The following is a 19,695-nucleotide window of genomic DNA, read 5'->3' on the forward strand; positions in this document are numbered from 1 at the left end:
TCTGGAGAGGCAGGTAGAGTTCAGGATCGACCTAGTTCCTGGTGCAGCTCCGATAACCAAGGCACCATATTGGTTGTCTCCTCCTGAGATGCAGGAGTGGTCTACACAGTTGCAGGAGCTATTGGACAAGGGATTAATTAGACCGAGCAGTTCACCCTGGGGAGCCCCAATTCTATTTGTGAAGAAGAAGGATGGGTAGCATCAGATGTGCATAGACTACCGGGAGCTGAATAAGGTAACGGTGAAGAATTGTTACCCACTCCCGAGGATTGATGATCTCTTTGACCAACTTCAGGGAGCATCTTGGTTCTCCAAGATTGATCTGCATTCATGTTATCATCAGATGAGGGTTAGAGAGGCGGGGGTTCTCCTATCACAACACGTTTTAAAGTCGTAAGGGTAGCAGATCCTATAAGAACATTGTAGTTAAGCATTCTTAGGCGAGAGAAATTCTAGGATGGGTGAACCCCTAAAAAGTTTTATTGTCGAGATCCCAAAGCAGAAAATATTGTGACATGTGTCAGAGGGGATGTTACAAATAGTATTAGAGCTAGGGCACGAGTAAAGGTGTTCGATGGGGATACTGAACCCTATAAAGGAGGCGGGTTAAAGTGAGTTGATACCTGGACCTGATCCCACATTGGTTGGGCAGGATCACTATGCATTCATTATAAGGGATGTGTATACCTTCCATGACACAACATGTTTTTAAAGTGTGCCTGAGTAAGAAAAATTTTAGGATGGGTGACCCCTTGGAAAGTTTTCGTGTCAAGAGCCCAAAATGCACAATATTGTGATATGTGTTAGAGGGGGATGTTACATCTCCTACAATATAATTCATCAACCAAGACTTTTATGCACCATAACTTGTTGGAAACTTAACTTAAATGTTGGTGTCCATATAATCTAGAAAAATCATCAACAATAACAAGAATATACATTTTACCACCCAATTATTCAACCAATGAAGGACCGCACAAATCAATGTGTGGTAATTCATTAGGTTCTACAATTTTTGTATTGATGGTAATCAAATGTCCTTGTCTAGTAGTTTGCTTCCTTTGTTCACATGCAACACACAATGAATCGTCATCAAACTTTAAAAGTAGAAGTCCTCGAACTAGATCATTGATCACCAATTTATTGATGTCAAACATATGGATGGCGCACCAACAACAGGTTTCATGTAAAAAGTGAACATTTCACCTTTTCTTTTCTATTTGAGCAAGACTTCTTTTGTGAGCTTATTGGATATCACATTACATTTTTCATCAAAAGTGGCTTGAGTTCCTATACCAACCACAAGTTATGAAAAACTTATTAGATTATGGTTTAAACCTTCAACATAAGCCATTATTTTAATAGAAATTGTCCATTCGTTATTTGCCCATAGCCTTTTGTGAAAGATTGTTTTGTTGGTTTAGTGAATTTTGGATTTGGAAAATTTGGTTGTTTTGGAACAAATGATGTTTTCGGTTTTGAAAAATGACTCATTTACCTTAGATAATGACGAAAGCTATTTCTTATTTTGTTACTTTGAAAAGAATGATAGTAATGTTTCGACACATCACATTTTTCAAAATTTTGTGAATCATCAGTTCTGCGATAACCTTTGGTATCTTTGACAATCCAAACTCGTTTTGAACTAGATTTGAATTTTGTATAATCTTCGAAGTTTTTCATGTTTCCGGTTATTAATTCGAACTTTTGGTTTTACATTCAATTTTTTTCAACATTTTCGTATAAATAAAACGCTTCTTCTGTGACCTTCATGTTGTCTTCTTTTATTATTGAAGTTAATTATGAATCGATTTGAGTTATTCTCCCATTTTTCACAAAAAAAAAAAAAAAAAAAAAAAAAAAAAAATTGATTTGGAAAATCTTTTAACCCAAAATAATAACAAGCAGATGATTCAAGATAATGTTTATCTATTTCTGATAAACCTTTTTTGTATTCGAAAGTATCTTCATAAAGTTGATATTCAATAATTCTCGTTTCATTTTCATTCTCAAAATCATTATGGAAGTCTAATTCATTATTTGAGATATCCTTGATTTTGATTTGTTCATTAAAAAATTTTGAATTACAATTTTCAAATTTTGATTTTGATGAAAGAAAAGTTTCAGATAAATTTTCAAAATTATATTACATTTTCTTTAGTCATAGAATTTATTTTGGCTAACAAATTTTGACAAACTTTTGATTCGAAAGTTTAACTTTCAAATTTTCAATTCTTCTTTTCATTTGAATAAAACCTTCACAAAATAAATTCATTACAGAAAAATAAAAATAAAAAATAAATAAAATACCTGCTTCTTCGGTATTAATCAAACCTTCTGATAGTCAAACCATAAACTGCCATTATTATCATTCTAACTCCCCTAATCTAATAAATAAAACCATTTTCTCCACGTGTCAGTTTTTCAGCCCACCTAAAGCTTCTTTTTCTGCTCCAAATTTTTAACAGAAATTCCTAAATTGCCCCTTTCATTCGGTACGTTTTATACTTCGGCTGCTAACTCATTGCATGAAATCAGAAATTTCAAAAATCTTATCTTGATTTTGTTCTTAATTTCCTGCAATTGAAATTTCAAATGCTGATAGCAAGAAATCAACAATAATTGATAAATTAGCACGCTAATAGCAAGAAATCAAGATTCAATCTCCAAATTTGAATTGGCCTTTTGTCAACTTCGTATATACCTCGAACGCAGATTCATCTCTAACAAAGCTAAGCATCTCCTTCACCTTCGTCTCTCTCATTTTAGTGTATATTCACTCATATGTCTCTCATCTTAGATTCTTAGTATGCGTCCGGTCACCATCTGATTGTTGACACTTCCTTTCCCAGACGCCCTGTCCATCGTCTTCATCTTTTCTCTCACGACGACTCAATTTGGACATTGTGTGTCCCCCATCGGCTGTAATACGGAGGTAAGAACCTATTTTTGAACCATAATCTTCGATTTGGTTCTACAATATATGTCTAAGATTTTAGGACTCAATATGAGTGTTGAAAAATAATATGAGATTGAAAGAGAACTACCTTACCGCAGAGATGACAGAATATTTGTTTAGAAATCCATTTCAAATATCTTAAATATTATGATGATTTTGGCTTCTCATTTAATTAATTTAACAATTTTATAACCTATCAATGTATTTTGATCGTGGTTTAATGTGTGTTTTTAATTTTGTACTTTTCAATTTCGTTTGCTGTTAGGTCACATTTTGGGTGAAGTTGATAAGTCTCACATTTTTTTTTTGCATTTGAAACATGGATCGTTGCTGAACAAAACAATGAGGGACACGATTTGTGTCATCATTTTGATCAATATGTTAATAAGGTGTTATTATTTTTCTCCCATAGCAGGTACATTCTTCTCCGTGTATCACCCCATATCTCAACATCCAACCATTGTTTCACCTCATATCCCAACATATGCGTGCTTGGTTTTTTGTTGCAGAAATTGAAACAATGATATCTACTTGTTTTCTTTTGGTCAATTTCTAAAGGTATGCTTTTTTTATAGGGTTATTTCCAATAAAGACCCCATATTTACTGATTTTTTTCGTTTCAAACCAAAAGGTTTGTTTGTTTCCAAAAAAACTCAACTTTTGCAAAAACCTATTTTTTTGTCTTGTTACCGGGTGAGCAACCCTCTTCCTCCTTTTCGTTTGCCTCATCTGGCCCCTGTAGAAAAATAGATCCACCTGTAATTCCACATTTCACCATTGATTTTTTTATAACATCATTTTTTTCATCTAAAAGTATTTTTCAAAAAACAATACACTCACATGGCATAAACTATCTCCCCACTGCTATCAATATCCAAATCCTGATCACTCTCTAAATCCTCATCCATGTCATCAACAATATACAAACTCCCAGTAACACACCGATTCTAATTATTAGCTCTAACTGGAGGAATTGTAGCTTCTGCAATTATTTGCATAATTCCATCAACACTTTGCATTGGTTGATCGGGGCCACCAAATTGATCCATTGCATTTCCTTTTGTCAATTCTTCTGGCAAGTTCTTCACAAACCATTCATGGTTTCTTATCTCATCCATTGTTATCCGCTTAGCAGGATCAGCAACAAAGATTCTAGAGATTAAATGGTGATAGTCGGTGGAAATATGAACGTAAGATGGAATCGAGTATTTGCCATTCAGAATTCGTTGTATAGTCTTATGGAAATTCGTAGGTTTATCAGGGTCTTCAAAAGGGTAAGCTCCAACAAGCATGACATATAGTGTTACACCACATGACCACACATCTGCAATCTTTCCATCATATTCTTTTTTAAGCAAGACTTCACTGATTCAGTTTGTTGCAAGTTCGGACTAGGTGAAGAAGATGAGCAGTAGCTTCGCTCTTGGCTAGGAAGAAGCAACATAGGTATTAATGGTTGTTCGAAGGAGGTGGTGACTGGTTGGTTTATGTTTTTAGGTGGTCTCGGCTAGAGGCTGGGGTTCGAGTATCGATGGAAAGGGCGAAGGTGAGAGGTGGATTCGGTGATGATGCAAAATCGAAGGCGACTGTCGGTTTCTTGATAAGTAAGGATGGAAAGGTCTCGAACCTCAACTAGAGGGCAAAGAACACAACAACGGATTTTTTATGTTTCCTTTCTTTGTTGCAGGTGTTTTTTGATGGAGAAGATGAAGAGCAGCAGTAGATTTTTTCTTCTGTTTGTGATGGAGGTTGTGTAAAGGAGTTCTAAAGTGGTGGCTATGGATTTGGTTTGTTTTGGTTCCAGATCAACAAAGGAGTGGCCCCAATGGTGGGTTTCTCAATAAAAGATCTTCTCTCTTTTCTTCTTCTTCGTGATTTGTTTCAATCGACAGAACATGAATCAAATACATACGATAGTTTCGATGAATCGGAAGGGCACATCAACACACAATCGACTGGGTTTACCTTTACTAGTAGATCCCGATCATCCATTCGATTGGGGGAATTGATTTGGGGAGAAATTCAATTTTGTTGATGAAGGAGGATACAGTCGACTGGTGTAATGGTTTAGGGGAAAGTAGGATTGTTGGGTACCTACTCAACCGGTTACAATACAAAAAAACAATTTTTTGCAAAATGTGTGGTTTTTTTTAGAAAAAAACAAACCTTTTGGTTTAAAACGAAAAAAAACAGTAAATATGGGGTCTTTATTGGAAATAACCCTTTTTGATATGTTTTATTCATGTTGATTTATATTGACCTAACTATGGTTTGGAATTTGTAAGATAAGTTAGTTGATATCGAAATGTTGGAAGTTCATATGTTCTTTTGATCTTTTATTTTTCGGGGAGGGGTTTAGGGTTTAACTTCATATGCAAATAATCCAACTCCTTATTTCATGGTTCTGATTACCTGGGTAACATGATGAATTTCCTTGATTAACAACTTAGATTCAAAAGTTGATTTGATGCATCTTACACGATGGTTCTTTGATCTTGAACAAGAAAAGCAAAAAGAAAGGTTACTTGACCATAATTCACGAGATGAAGTTTAGAACAACACGTAAATGAAAAAAATTTAAACCATATACATTCAATAATTTTGAACCAACGGTTTTATGACAATGTAAACAAACCATTCTCTTTGTTTTAACTCATGCATCGTGAATGATGATGAGTAATAAACCTAATATTATCCTATAAAAAAATTATTTTACAGGTTTAATTGGTTTTATGTTTATAATTTTCAGACAATGGAGTTTGTAGGAATATACATGTAACGCGGTGTTATTATATTTGAAGTGTGATATCATCTATTTTCTTAACAATCCATATAATAATTTCCAAGTCTCTAAACTTGAAACCTAAGGGTAGGAAATATTAAACTTTGATGAATCCCTTTGCACTATGTTAACTCATTTCCCATTTATTTCATTTGTATTTATTTATGCTTGGTTAAATTTGATTGGTTTTATTATTTGGTTATATAAAAATTAGTTGTTGAGTGAAGAATGAAACGTGGAAGAAAAAAGAAAGAGAAAAAGAAATTGAATGCTAACATAAAGAATGTAATCTACACTTTATAAATCCTATAATAATGTTTGCTTTTCATTTTATGGTCTTATTAAACACATGATTTAGGAATATTATTTTATTATTTGGTTGTACCCATGTATCTATTCAATCTTTCAGCAAGTTCTTCAAGGGCAACCTCATTTATTTGAGTTTTTTACATTTGTAATATGTAACAGTTTTTTCGCCATTTGTTGTTTTGTTGGTTATTGGAAAGAAAGAATTTTTTGACTGTATCGATCATTGCATATACAAATTACAGGGATTTTAGATATTTTAATGTTGGAAATAAGATCAGCTACACCACCTCTATCTCTTGCAGGCATACCATGTGACATCCCCAAAATCTCGGCCAGAAAAGACCGATTTTTCATTTATGCTTTTAAATATTTTCAGAGTAAATCCTTTTGATTTGAAAGAGTTGCGGAATTTGTTCCCAAAAACAAAACATGATAAAACAATGTTTACCGAAGCATTTCATAAAAGAAATGTATTTTCATTATAATCAAAACTCGGGGTGTCATGTTCCGATACAGACCAATAAGCATAAATGAATACATTACAAGTCATATAACAAATATAAACATATGCAGACTTGTAAACAAAACAACTTGATGGATCATCCATCTCATGCCCTTCCGCCACTTCCTGTAATACAATTTAAAACTGAGTGGGTCAGGCTTGGGAGCCTAGTGAGCATATAGGGTTTTCAACCCACAATAAATATCATATTTAATTTTCACCAACCAACAATAACTCAATTACCCATTCCCGTTATTCTCACTTTAATGTCCCTAATTCAACTAACATAAGGGACCTAGTCTAAGAATATTTCATCGGGGCGACAACACATGCTTCGGGGATACCTCAGCAATATAAGTCAAATAAGGCAACCATGAGGGGGATGGAGTACAGCGAATGAACACCCAAGTTCATTAACACCTACAGGTGGCGAACCTGCTAATGTTTCCACAAGACTATCTAGAAAAGTATGTGGTCGTCATCTAAACTCCGCTAGATGACTAAATCAAACAACAACGAGGCCTCTCATCTGTTTATTACACACCAACTATCTACCCATGTTCTACCCAACATATTAGTAGATAAAAATATACATTTGTATACATAGTTTAAAAACCTGTATAGCATGCTTTAATCGACACATATATCACATAACAGATGAGGCACACACACATAACACATATCTCATAGAGAAATAATCAGATCTATAAGATAGAAGAGAGTGAATACACATTCACACATAACACAACCAAATATATACACATAGCACGTATTTTATTTAAAATACTTCATATTATTGTATTTGGAAGAAAGTAACTACACACTCACTTGATCAGAAGATGATCGGACAGCACTACGACTTGTAGAAGTAGTAATCCTCAGCAGATCTGAAAGATCTTCACAAAAATCAAACTTCTCGCAGGTAGAGCTTCGGCTCGGGAACCGCACTTCTGGGGATCTTCGGGATCTCGGGACTTGCCTCGGGGCTCGGCAAAAATACCTGGGCTTCGGGGTATTTCTGGCACGCAAATCGATGCAAAACGGGAGAGAGAAGAGAGAAAATAGCAACCCTAAACGGCTGGCCCTTCAAATCTATTTATAGGGCAAATTTGGCCCTTGCCACGTCGTGGCAACCTTGTTCCACGTCGTGGGCTTGGTCGTCACTGCATGCGTCATCCCAAGTTGCATCTGGGGGCCTTCCGGAGGTGACAGGACACTTGCCACGTCGTGGCAACCTTGTTCCACGTCGTGGGCTCTGACAGTTTTGGGGTTTCGCGCCCCGAACTTCAGAAATTCATAACTTTCGCATACGAACTCCGTTTTCGACGTTCTTTATATCGCCGCGAAGGTGAGATTATGATCTACAACTCTCGTTTAGACTCCATTGGCTAATTTTGACTTTATTTTTAATATATTATAAGTATATTACTTATATATTATCTTTAGTAGGCCGGGACAGGAAAGCTCCGTTCGAAATTCATAACTCCATCATCTGAACTCCGATTCCGTCCGTCTTTCCGTCGATGCACTACTATCGATGAGATCTTCAATTCTCATTTAGATCACTAAGGATAGATATCTATCTACCTTAAATTCACTATCTACGTCGCGCTGGGTCGCGCTGGGTCGTGCCGGTTCTGTCGTGAAACTTCGACAAGTCATAACTTCTTCGTTATAACTCGGATTTCGGCATTCCTTATATCTCCGGAATCCTTGTTTCGACCACTACAACTTTATGAAAAGATATCGGGCTTATCTCACACTTTAATTTTGACGCTTATTTTTATTCTTAACTAATCAAACCACATAATTAAGCAATTAAGCACAAAACACATAATATTCAAATAATACACTTTTATTATTTCAAAACGGGTTACAAAGGTTAACCTAGACTATTACATTGCTAAAAATGGCAAGCCCGGAAACACAGGCGTTACAATTCTCTCCACCTTAGAATGATTCCGTCCCCGGAATCACACATCAACAAATAAATGCGGATAGCGACTCAACATGTCACTCTCCGCCTCCCAGGTGAGATTCGGCCCATTCGTGTGTTTCCATCGGACAAGCACTAACCCAACCATTTTGCGTCGCAACTTCTTAGTCTTTCGGTCAACAATTGCCTCTGGTTCTTCAATCAACCTTTTGTTCTCATCAATTCTCAATTCATAAATTGGAATTATATCGGGAACTTCTCCCGTGAACTTCCTCAAATAACACACATGAAAGGTGTTGTGAATTCCATTCAGTTCTTCGGGTAATTCGAGCTTGTAAGCTTGGTTCCCAATCCTCTGAAGGACTTTAAACGGTCCAATAAACCTTGGACTCAACTTTCCCCTTTTACCAAATCTTATAAGTCCCTTCCACGGCGAGACTTTAAGCAAAACCGAATCTCTAATCTCAAAATTCATCGGTTTTCGCTTTTTGTCAGCATAGCTCTTTTGACGATCTTGAGCTGCTAACATTCTTTCCCTAATTATTTTCAACTTTTCAGCAGTTTGATGAACCATCTCCGGTCCCATAAACTGCTTTTCCCCAGCCTCAAGCCAACAAGACGGTGTACGACACTTCTGTCCATACAAAGCTTGATAAGGTGCTATCTTAATGCTCGAGTGAAAACTATTATTATAGGAAAATTCTACCAATGGTAAATGTTCATCCCAATTACCTAGGAATTCCAAGGTACATGCTCTAAGCATATCTTCAAGTGTTTGTATTGTTCTTTCGCTCTGACCATCAGTCTGCGGATGGTAAGCTGTGCTTAAACATAACTTGGTACCCATTTCCTCTTGTAGACTTTTCCAAAACCTTGAGGTGAAACGGCTATCACGATCCGATACAATCGTTAACGGAACACCGTGAAGCCTCACAATTTCCTTCACGTAAGAATTCGCAAGCTTTTCCATAGACCATTTCTCCCTGGCCGCTATGAAATGTGCACTCTTAGTGAATCGATCAACGACCACCCAAATCATGTCGTGACCATTCTTTGTTCTGGGCAGTTTAGTGACAAAATCCATAGCAATGTCTTCCCACTTACCCATAGGCACAGGCAATGGTTCTAAACTCCCGTAAGGTTTCTGATGTTGTGTCTTGACTCTCGCACAAGTCACACACTCGGCCACATACTTTGCAACATCAAGCTTCATCGTCGGCCACCAGTAGTAGGGTTTCAGGTCCCTATACATTTTAGTGCTACCCGGATGAATTGAGTACATGGTTTTGTGAGTTTCTTCCATCAGAAGATCCCTAATTCCTCCTGACTTAGGTACCCAAATACGATCTTGGAATACCTTCAGTCCATGACCGTTAGTACCAAACACCAACATTTTACCCAAACGTTCCTCCTTTTGGTCATTTTTCTCAGAAGCTTCCTCTTGAGCTTTCTTTATACTTTCCACAATGGTCGAGACAACTTCAATTCTCAACGCTCTTGGCCTTCTCCTTTCAAGATTGACTTTCCGACTGAGAGCATCAGCAACAACATTAGCTTTACCGGGGTGGTAAAGTATCTCACAGTCGTAGTCTTTAAGTAATTCTAGCCAGCGTCGTTGCCTCATATTCAATTCCTTCTGATTAAAGAGGTATTGGAGATTCTTATGATCAGTGAAAAGTTTGCACTTCGTGCCATAGAGGTAATGCCTCCATATTTTCAGAGCGAAACCTACCGCTGCCAACTCCAAATCATGAGTCGGGTAATTCTTTTCATGCTCTTTCAGCTGTCGAGACGCATATGCTATCACCTTTTCTCTTTGGGTCAAAACACAACCCAATCCAACACTAGACGCATCGCTATAAACAGCGAAGTCTTCAACTCCATCGGGTAGAGAAAGTATCGGTGCCTCGCATAACTTCTTCTTTAACTTCTCGAATGCTTCTTTATGCTTCTCACTCCAAGCATAAGTAGCTCCTTTGTGGGTCAAAGCTGTCAATGGAGTAGCAATCGAAGAAAAGCCTTGGATAAACCTGTGGTAATATCCGGCTAATCCTAAAAAGCTTCGAATCTCCGTGGGACTTTTCGGTTGTTCCCGCTTCGTCACAGCTTCGATCTTCGCTGGATCAACCATTATCCCTTCTTGGTTGACCACGTGACCCAAGAATTGGACCTCACGAATCCAAAAATCACATTTGGAGAACTTCGCATAAAGCTTCTCCTTCTTCAAAACTTCTAACACTTCTCGCAAGTGCCTTCCATGCTCCTCCTGGCTTTTCGAGTAAATCAGAATGTCGTCTATGAACACTATCACAGATTTATCAAGGAACGGGTTACAAACCCTATTCATCAAATCCATGAACGCTGCTGGAGCATTGGTTAGTCCAAAAGACATAACCAAGAACTCGTAGTGTCCATATCTAGTTCTGAATGCAGTCTTCTCGATATCTTGCTCTCTTACTTTCAGCTGATGATATCCTAACCTAAGATCGATCTTCGAGAAATAGCTCGAACCTTGCAATTGATCAAACAGATCATCAATCCTCGGCAACGGATATCTATTCTTTATTGTTTCCTTGTTCAGCTCTCTGTAATCGATGCACATTCTCATACTTCCATCTTTCTTCTTTACAAATAACACCGGAGCTCCCCAGGGCGATGAACTAGGTCTAATGAAACCTTTGTCCAATAACTCCTGAAGTTGCATCATCAGCTCCTTCATCTCCGTCAGTGCTAATCAATAAGGTGCTTTTGCTATTAGCGTGGTTCCTGGTAACAAGTCTATTATGAACTCCACTTGTCTATCAGGTGGTAATCCAGGAAGATCCTCGAGGAACACTTCCGGAAAATCACACACCACTAGAATGCTCTGCATCACCTTCTTTTCCTTCTTAGCATCAATCACAAATGCTAAATATGATGTACATCCCTTGGTCAAACACTTCCTGGCTTTCATTAGAGAAATGATCCCAAAATTCACTCGCCGTTTGTCCCCATACACCATAAACGAATCTTTTCCAGGCGGGTTTACTTTAACTATCTTCTTCTTGCACAAAATTTCGGCATCATTGGCGCTAAGCCAATCCATTCCCAACACGATGTCGAAACCATTAAGATCGATGGGCAATAATTCCTCGTGAAACTTATTCCCATTAAGGTCGATTAAGATGTCTTTCATACGGTGGCTAACAGGTACAAACTTGCCACTAGCTACTTCGACTAATAAAGCATCATCTAGTCTATCAATAGGCAAAGCTAGCTTTCTACCAAACTCATGCGAAATAAAGGAGTAGTTGGCTCCAGAATCAAACAAAATTTGAGCAGGTAAATCATTTACGAGAAAGGTACCTGAAGCGACATCAGCTTCATCTTTAGCAGCCTCAAGTGTCATCTGGAAGGCTCTTGCCTTCGGCTTTGGTGGAATGTTGGGCCTAGCTGCCTCCTTCTTTTTCGGACAGTCTCTCAAAATATGCCCCTCTTCATTACAACCAAAACACATCCTTTTGTTGTTCGGACATTCATTGGCAAAATGTCCAACCTTTCCACACTTGTAGCAGGTCACATCCTCCTTACATTTCCCAAAGTGCCTTTTCTTACACTTATCACACCACTTTGCTTCGCCTCCTTTTCCTCCAAACTTTTTCGAATCAGATTTCAAAAATTTGCTCTTCTTACTGGAACCAGATGTTCCTTCAAACTTCCTTTTCTCACCAACCTCAACCTTGACGGTGGTTCTCCCCTTGATCATGTTCTCCACAGACTTGGCAGCCCAAATAGCTGCCTCTAGAGTAAGTGCCTGACGTACTGGCACCTCGTACTCCCATGGAAGTCCCTTCGCATACCGATCCACCTTTGTCAGCTCGTCTGGAACGATACGCAAGGCAAACTCCATCTTATCGGTAAAGTTATTGGTGTACTCATCAACTGACATGCTACCTCTCGTCAATGTCAAAAACTTATTCTCCAACTCCAACAGATTTTGAGCCGAACAAAACTTGCGCTTGAACTGCACCAAGAATTCAGCCCATGTCAATTGCAGTGGCTCATTAGGGCTTAAGGTCTTCCCTAGAGTGTTCCACCAACGAACGGCTCCACCTCGGAATTGACGCACGGCATAGATAGTTTGCAACTTACCTCTGCAGCCACACGTCATGAAGGCTAGCTCCATTTCGGAGATCCAATCCATAACCCCAATCGGATCCTCCTTTCCATTGAAGGTCGATGGTTTGCAAGTCAAAAAGTCCTTGTACTTGCATCCCATTCCATCATTCCTTCCTTCATGGTTATCTTGCCTAACTATCGGTGGGTTGGCTGGACCAACAGACCCACTGAAGTTTCCTCCTTCTGAGTGCCCTTCATTTAATTCAGGCTCTTCCACACGAATCGACAGTTCTTCACGATTTTGTTGAAGCAACCGTCTAGTTTCATCCATCTGACGATCCAACATCGTCTGAATCATCAATTGCACACCAGCCATGGTTATTGGCTTAGGTGCTGCTGCTACGACAGGTATTGGCTCAATCACTGGTGGTTGATTCCTGTTTTCGTCAGCATTTCCAACTACACTTCTTGTTCTCACCATTTTGATCTACACACCGAATAAGGTGAAATTAGATTCTCAATCATGATAGATATTCAAATCATCCTTATCACTCCGAAACGTTTACATGCTAGTTCTAATATCGTAGACGTACGCTTAGAATCCTACACACATAAGGTTTCTAGATCCGGTCGGCAACAGACCATAGATCCGAACAAATAATATCATATATATGGCAACATATAACATTTAGCACATAAAAGCATTTTAGGCAACTTTCCTAAAATAAACTAGTGCTCGTGTCTAAATCACAACAGACACACATCTCAAAACTTCACTTAGCATTCTAAGTTTAAGTCTAGAAATCCAACAAATTCCTAGTTCGCTTAAACTAATGCTCTGATACCAACTGTGACATCCCCAAAATCTCGGCCAGAAAAGACCGATTTTTCATTTATGCTTTTAAATATTTTCAGAGTAAATCCTTTTGATTTGAAAGAGTTGCGGAATTTGTTCCCAAAAACAAAACATGATAAAACAATGTTTACCGAAGCATTTCATAAAAGAAATGTATTTTCATTATAATCAAAACTCGGGGTGTCATGTTCCGATACAGACCAATAAGCATAAACGAATACATTACAAGTCATATAACAAATATAAACATATGCAGACTTGTAAACAAAACAACTTGATGGATCATCCATCTCATGCCCTTCCGCCACTTCCTATAATACAATTTAAAACTGAGTGGGTCAGGCTTGGGAGCCTGGTGAGCATATAGGGTTTTCAACCCACAATAAATATCATATTTAATTTTCACCAACCAACAATAACCCAATTACCCATTCCCGTTATTCTCACTTTAATGTCCCTAATTAAACTAACATAAGGGACCTAGTCTAAGAATATTTCATCGGGGCGACAACACATGCTTCGGGGATACCTCAGCAATATAAGTCAAATAAGGCAACCATGAGGGGGATGGAGTACAGCGAATGAACACCCAAGTTCATTAACACCTACAGGTGGCGAACCTGCTAATGTTTCCACAAGACTATCTAGAAAAGTATGTGGTCGTCATCTAAACTCCGCTAGATGACTAAATCAAACAACAACGAGGCCTCTCATCTGTTTATTACACACCAACTATCTACCCATGTTCTACCCAACATATTAGTAGATAAAAATATACATTTGTATACATAGTTTAAAAACCTATATAGCATGCTTTAATCGACACATATATCACATAACAGATGAGGCACACACACACATAACACATATCTCATAGAGAAATAATCAGATCTATAAGATAGAAGAGAGTGAATACACATTCACACATAACACAACCAAATATATACACATAGCACGTATTTTATTTAAAATACTTCATATTATTGTATTTGGAAGAAAGTAACTACACACTCACTTGATCAGAAGATGATCGGACAGCACTACGACTTGTAGAAGTAGTAATCCTCAGCAGATCTGAAAGATCTTCACAAAAATCAAACTTCTCGCAGGCAGAGCTTCGGCTCGGGAACCGCACTTCTCGGGATCTTCGGGATCTCGGGACTTGCCTCGGGGCTCGGGAAAAATACCTGGGCTTCGGGGTATTTCTGGCACGCAAATCGATGCAAAACGGGAGAGAGAAGAGAGAAAATAGCAACCCTAAACGGCTGGCCCTTCAAATCTATTTGTAGGGCAAATTTGGCCCTTGCCACGTCGTGTCAACCTTGTTCCACGTCGTGGGCTTGGTCGTCACTGCATGCGTCATCCCAAGTTGCATCTGGGGGCCTTCCGGAGGTGACAGGACACTTGCCACGTCGTGGCAACCTTGTTCCACGTCGTGGGCTCTGACAGTTTTGGGGTTTCGCGCCCCGAACTTCAGAAATTCATAACTTTCGCATACGAACTCCGTTTTCGACGTTCTTTATATCGCCGCGAAGGTGAGATTATAATCTACAACTCTCGTTTAGACTCCATTGGATAATTTTTACTTTATTTTTAATATATTATAAGTATATTACTTATATATTATCTTTAGTAGGCCGGGACAGGAAAACTCCGTTCGAAATTCATAACTCCATCATCTGAACTCCGATTCCGTCCGTCTTTCCGTCGATGAACTACTATCGATGAGATCTTCAATTCTCATTTAGATCACTAAGGATAGATATCTATCTACCTTAAATTCACTATCTACGTCGCGTTGGGTCGCGCTGGGTCGTGCCGGTTCTGTCGTGAAACTTCGACAGGTCATAACTTCTTCGTTATAACTCGGATTTCGGCATTCCTTATATCTCCGGAATCCTTGTTTCGACCACTACAACTTTATGAAAAGATATCGGGCTTATCTCACACTTTAATTTTGACGCTTATTTTTATTCTTAACTAATCAAACCACATAATTAACCAATTAAGCACAAAACACATAATATTCAAATAATACACTTTTATTATTTTAAAACGGGTTACAAAGGTTAACCTAGACTATTACATTGCTAAAAATGGCAAGCCCGGAAACACATGCGTTACATACCAACTTCATCCATAATCAACACCGCCTTTGGATGCTTTGATCGGTCAAAGTCAACACTTAAAGATTGATTCTTGACAAGTTCTTTAACAGAATTACCAGTGCTACTACTAATTCCCTTTTCAATTTTGGCATAAGCTTTTCCACGACTATGGTTAGCATTAACCTCCATTGTCCATATGACTAACCAACTTGGTTGGTGTGGTCTTCTCTATGCTACGTGTACCACTTAGCAATATTGCCTTCTTTGCCCTGGTTCGCTCTGTTTCTTTTCATTCGCCTTGCTGGCACCATTTAGGGAACTATCCTTCCAGTGTATCAACCAATCAAGAAGTTGCTTTACTAGAGACTGATTCCCTGTGATGTCATTTGTAACCTTTGGTTTATTCAAAACAAAAAAATAAAAAGTATAATCGGATAACAAATGCAAAAAATAGCAATTTACTTCCTACTTTCATTTCTGTTTTGTTACAACATTATACTTTGAATAATCCACCAAATTATACCAATGTTAATCTTAGTGTCCTAATAAGAAGAAATTTGGAAATAGGGTGATTGTTATATGTTGGTAAGTTAAGAATGTAATGTGTTTTTCATGTTTTCATGAATTTTAACTTCAAAGAAAAATCGATCTTATTAGACCAAAAACCAACAAAAGCTAGAAGGAAATTGGTTTTTAGCTAGAAGTTTATTTATTTATTTATTTTTTATATTTGTTACATGTTATTTCAGCATCATAGATTGCTTATTTTTCTGATGTTTATATTTAAAAATAACCATAGATTGGATGATAGTTGACTTCTTTTCAATCCTCTCACCATAGGCTACAACATATGTAGACAATTTCAAATAGAAAGGACCACCAAAACTCGACAAAAATTAGAACTCATCCCTCACATTTCTAGCTACTTTCAAGCTTGATTGAATAAAATTATCCATAAAAATAAAAGTTGTATCCTTTTTGATGTAACAAAAAAATATTTATCATCATCCTCTAATATATATATATATATATATATATATATATATATATATATATATATATATATATATATATGTAGAACAAAAACCGAGTCCTGTGGAAAAGATTGACCACCTTTTCTGATTTAGTACAGTATGACCACCAATAGTGCAATTGATCGAATTGACATGAAGCTTAAAATTGATTTTACAGCTTCTATGGATTTATGTTCAATCCACTTTTTTTTTACGATTACAACTTCTATCGATCTTAGTTCAATCCACATTTATAATTTCTCTATGTTAACAAAGTACATTGCTATTTTGGGTAAGGTATTGCAAATATATTGTTGTTACATTGTCGTCATGTTTAATTTGTCATGTATAATGTCATTTTCATGATTTATTGTGTTTCTTTTCACTATACTCAAACTTAGATATTCATAATGGTGTATATATTTATTTTAGAGTAAAATTGTAAACTTACTAAGAAACTTCTATCTTTGTAAATTAATAATGTTTTTTTGCAAATATTTGATTAGTCGTTACGATTTCGAATTATAAATATTGTTTTTCTTTCTCAAGTGTGGGCATACTACATTGTGTAATTGTTAACTTCTGAGTACATGCACATATTAAAAAAGTTCAACTAAACTATTTCCAATCGGCTCATTTAAAAAAAACTCATAATATACATTCATTATTTATTGTAAGGGATGTTTTGTTGTTTGTTTTTTATTTTAATGGATGTGTTCATGTATTTATCTTATATTACCTTATATTATATAATAGAAAATTCAAAAAAATTGTATGTCATATCTGCTTTCATCTAAGGTAGAAGTTTTCAACATGACTCAGAATGGTAATTATATGATTATATAGTAGACCATGATGTTTTATTATTCATGAAATGAACTATATATTTACTTTGTTTACTTTATTTTCCTAAATTTAGTCACATTATTTATAATTTATTCCGTTGGGTTTATATATAATTATTACATTACCGACATATATAATTTGTCATATTTTAATATCATTTTCATGATTTATTGGGGTGGTTAGTTAAAATGGGAAAATGACATTTTAGCCAACAAAACTTTTTTCTTTCCAAGAATCGTGCATCAAAAGTAAGAGTTTAATAAGAATAAAAAATTTTATACAACCAACGCGCTTGTTTTGTGAGTGCTTCACAGCTTTCATGTATTTAATAAGAATAAAGCTCCAAAAGTGATACTATGTTGCATTATATAAACTCATGACTTTTATAAAACAGATGAATTTACATGTGTAATTAAATACTTACAAATTACAAAGTTATTAAAAAAAAATACAATATTACAATTCAGAATTATTATTTAGTTTTTACATGTGTAATTAAATACTTACAAATTACAAAGTTATTAAAAAAATACAATATTACAATTCAGAATTATTATTTAGTGAATGACTATTAGATTCTCCATATTCCCCCATTACTCCCCATAATTAGTGAACATTATAGCAAACATTATTATGAGTTTTATGAGTGTAGTTATGCACCACTATAATGAGCATTGATATCATACATCACCTTTCATCTTCTTTGTCTAGTATAAATAGTGAATATTATGTATTGTAAAGTTTGATGATTTCATCACAAATATTGGAATAAAAGTTCTCTTTATTCTCATGTCTTTCTTTATCTATAATGTATCTTGTTATTTGATCATATTTTATAACACGTTATCAGCACTACTCTACCATAGAGCTCTAACTCTTTATCGCTCTTATTATTTTCAGGTATGTATTTTTTATAAGTTTACATGTACAATGCTTACAAATTATTTTATGAAATTTATTAACTAATAATTCTTGAACACACAAGTCTTTATTTTGATTAGTATTTTCACTATGAAAAACTATGTTATGCTAGAGAAAATTTTCTCTACTTTCCATGCCACCAACATGCTCCTGCAGCACCAATATCGTGAGAAAGATTTAAAAAAGAATATATTATGAATTAATCTCATTTCTTCTTGTGGCTGAATAAAACTATGAACTATTGATGAAAAATCACCAATCAATCCCGACTGGTTCTAGTGCATTCCCTGAAGTGAATGCAATATCATATAATCATAATAGTCATGGGTATAATCGAGGTCCTGAAGGTTATTATCATAAAAAATAACAAGATTACAAGCAACCACCAGAAGTTGGAAAATAGCAAAAATCCATATCCTAATGATAAAACTGGACAAGGAAAAAAGAAAGTTGAAAATGTTTCTCACCGATGTGGAATGACCGTTCATTGCTCTTGTACATGCCACTTACCAAAACATTTTGTTGATCTTTATCAAACTTATCTAAAATCTAAATAAAAATAATATATCAAAACAAATTTTATTCAAAGTGATATTCATGAAGATCAACCTGAAATGACACATTTGGATGTTGCCGATTTTCTTGTCTACCCAGAAGGGGCAAGTGGTGATATGGATGGTGATTGAAGAATATTGTTGAGTTTTGTTTCATGACATTTATTATGTTTTTATGCCATATGTCGAATGTTTCTTACGTTTTATTTTTTATTGAAAAGAAATATGGATATAAGAAATAAGGAAGATATATTTCTTGCAGACAATGCAATAACACATAGCATTTCTAATAATGAAAAATATTTTGCTTACTTATCAATTAGAGAAGCAAATTTGTTAATATAATAACAGGTAATGCAAAAATGATTGAAGGCTTCGAAAGAGCGAATATAATATTACAACAAGGGAAAATAATTATAAATTAGTGATGCATTATTTTCGTCTAAATCACCAAGATCGAAGGCTCCGGAAGAGCGAATATAGTATTACCACAAGTGACAATAATTACAATTGGTGATTCATTATTTTTATTAAAATCACCAAGAAATTTATTAAGTTTTAAGAATATTCGGTCTAACGGATATCCTATTGAAACAACTAATGATGGTAATAAAAATTATCTCAACATTACAAAATGATATCGGATAAGAAAAGTTTTTTGGAAAAATTACCTGTATTGTCCTCCGGATTGTACTATATAAATATTACAATGATTCATGCTATTGAAAATATTACAATGATTCATGCTATTAAAAATAAAAAAAAAGTATGATATTACCTTCATAGTTTGGCAAGACCGGTTGGACCATCC

The 19,695-nt window shown here is 36.0% G+C and overlaps 1 pseudogene; it reads right to left on the bottom strand.

Moving 5' to 3' along the window:
• Positions 1-3,795: 3,795 nt before the first annotated feature.
• On the bottom strand, positions 3,796-15,739 carry LOC145095704 (serine/threonine-protein kinase SRK2E pseudogene; annotated as a pseudogene).
• Positions 15,740-19,695: the final 3,956 nt, after the last annotated feature.

This window comes from Lactuca serriola, chromosome 3, assembly GCF_051521515.1.
Source record: "Lactuca serriola cultivar US96UC23 chromosome 3, Lser_US96UC23_V15, whole genome shotgun sequence".
Taxonomy (NCBI): domain Eukaryota; kingdom Viridiplantae; phylum Streptophyta; class Magnoliopsida; order Asterales; family Asteraceae; genus Lactuca; species Lactuca serriola.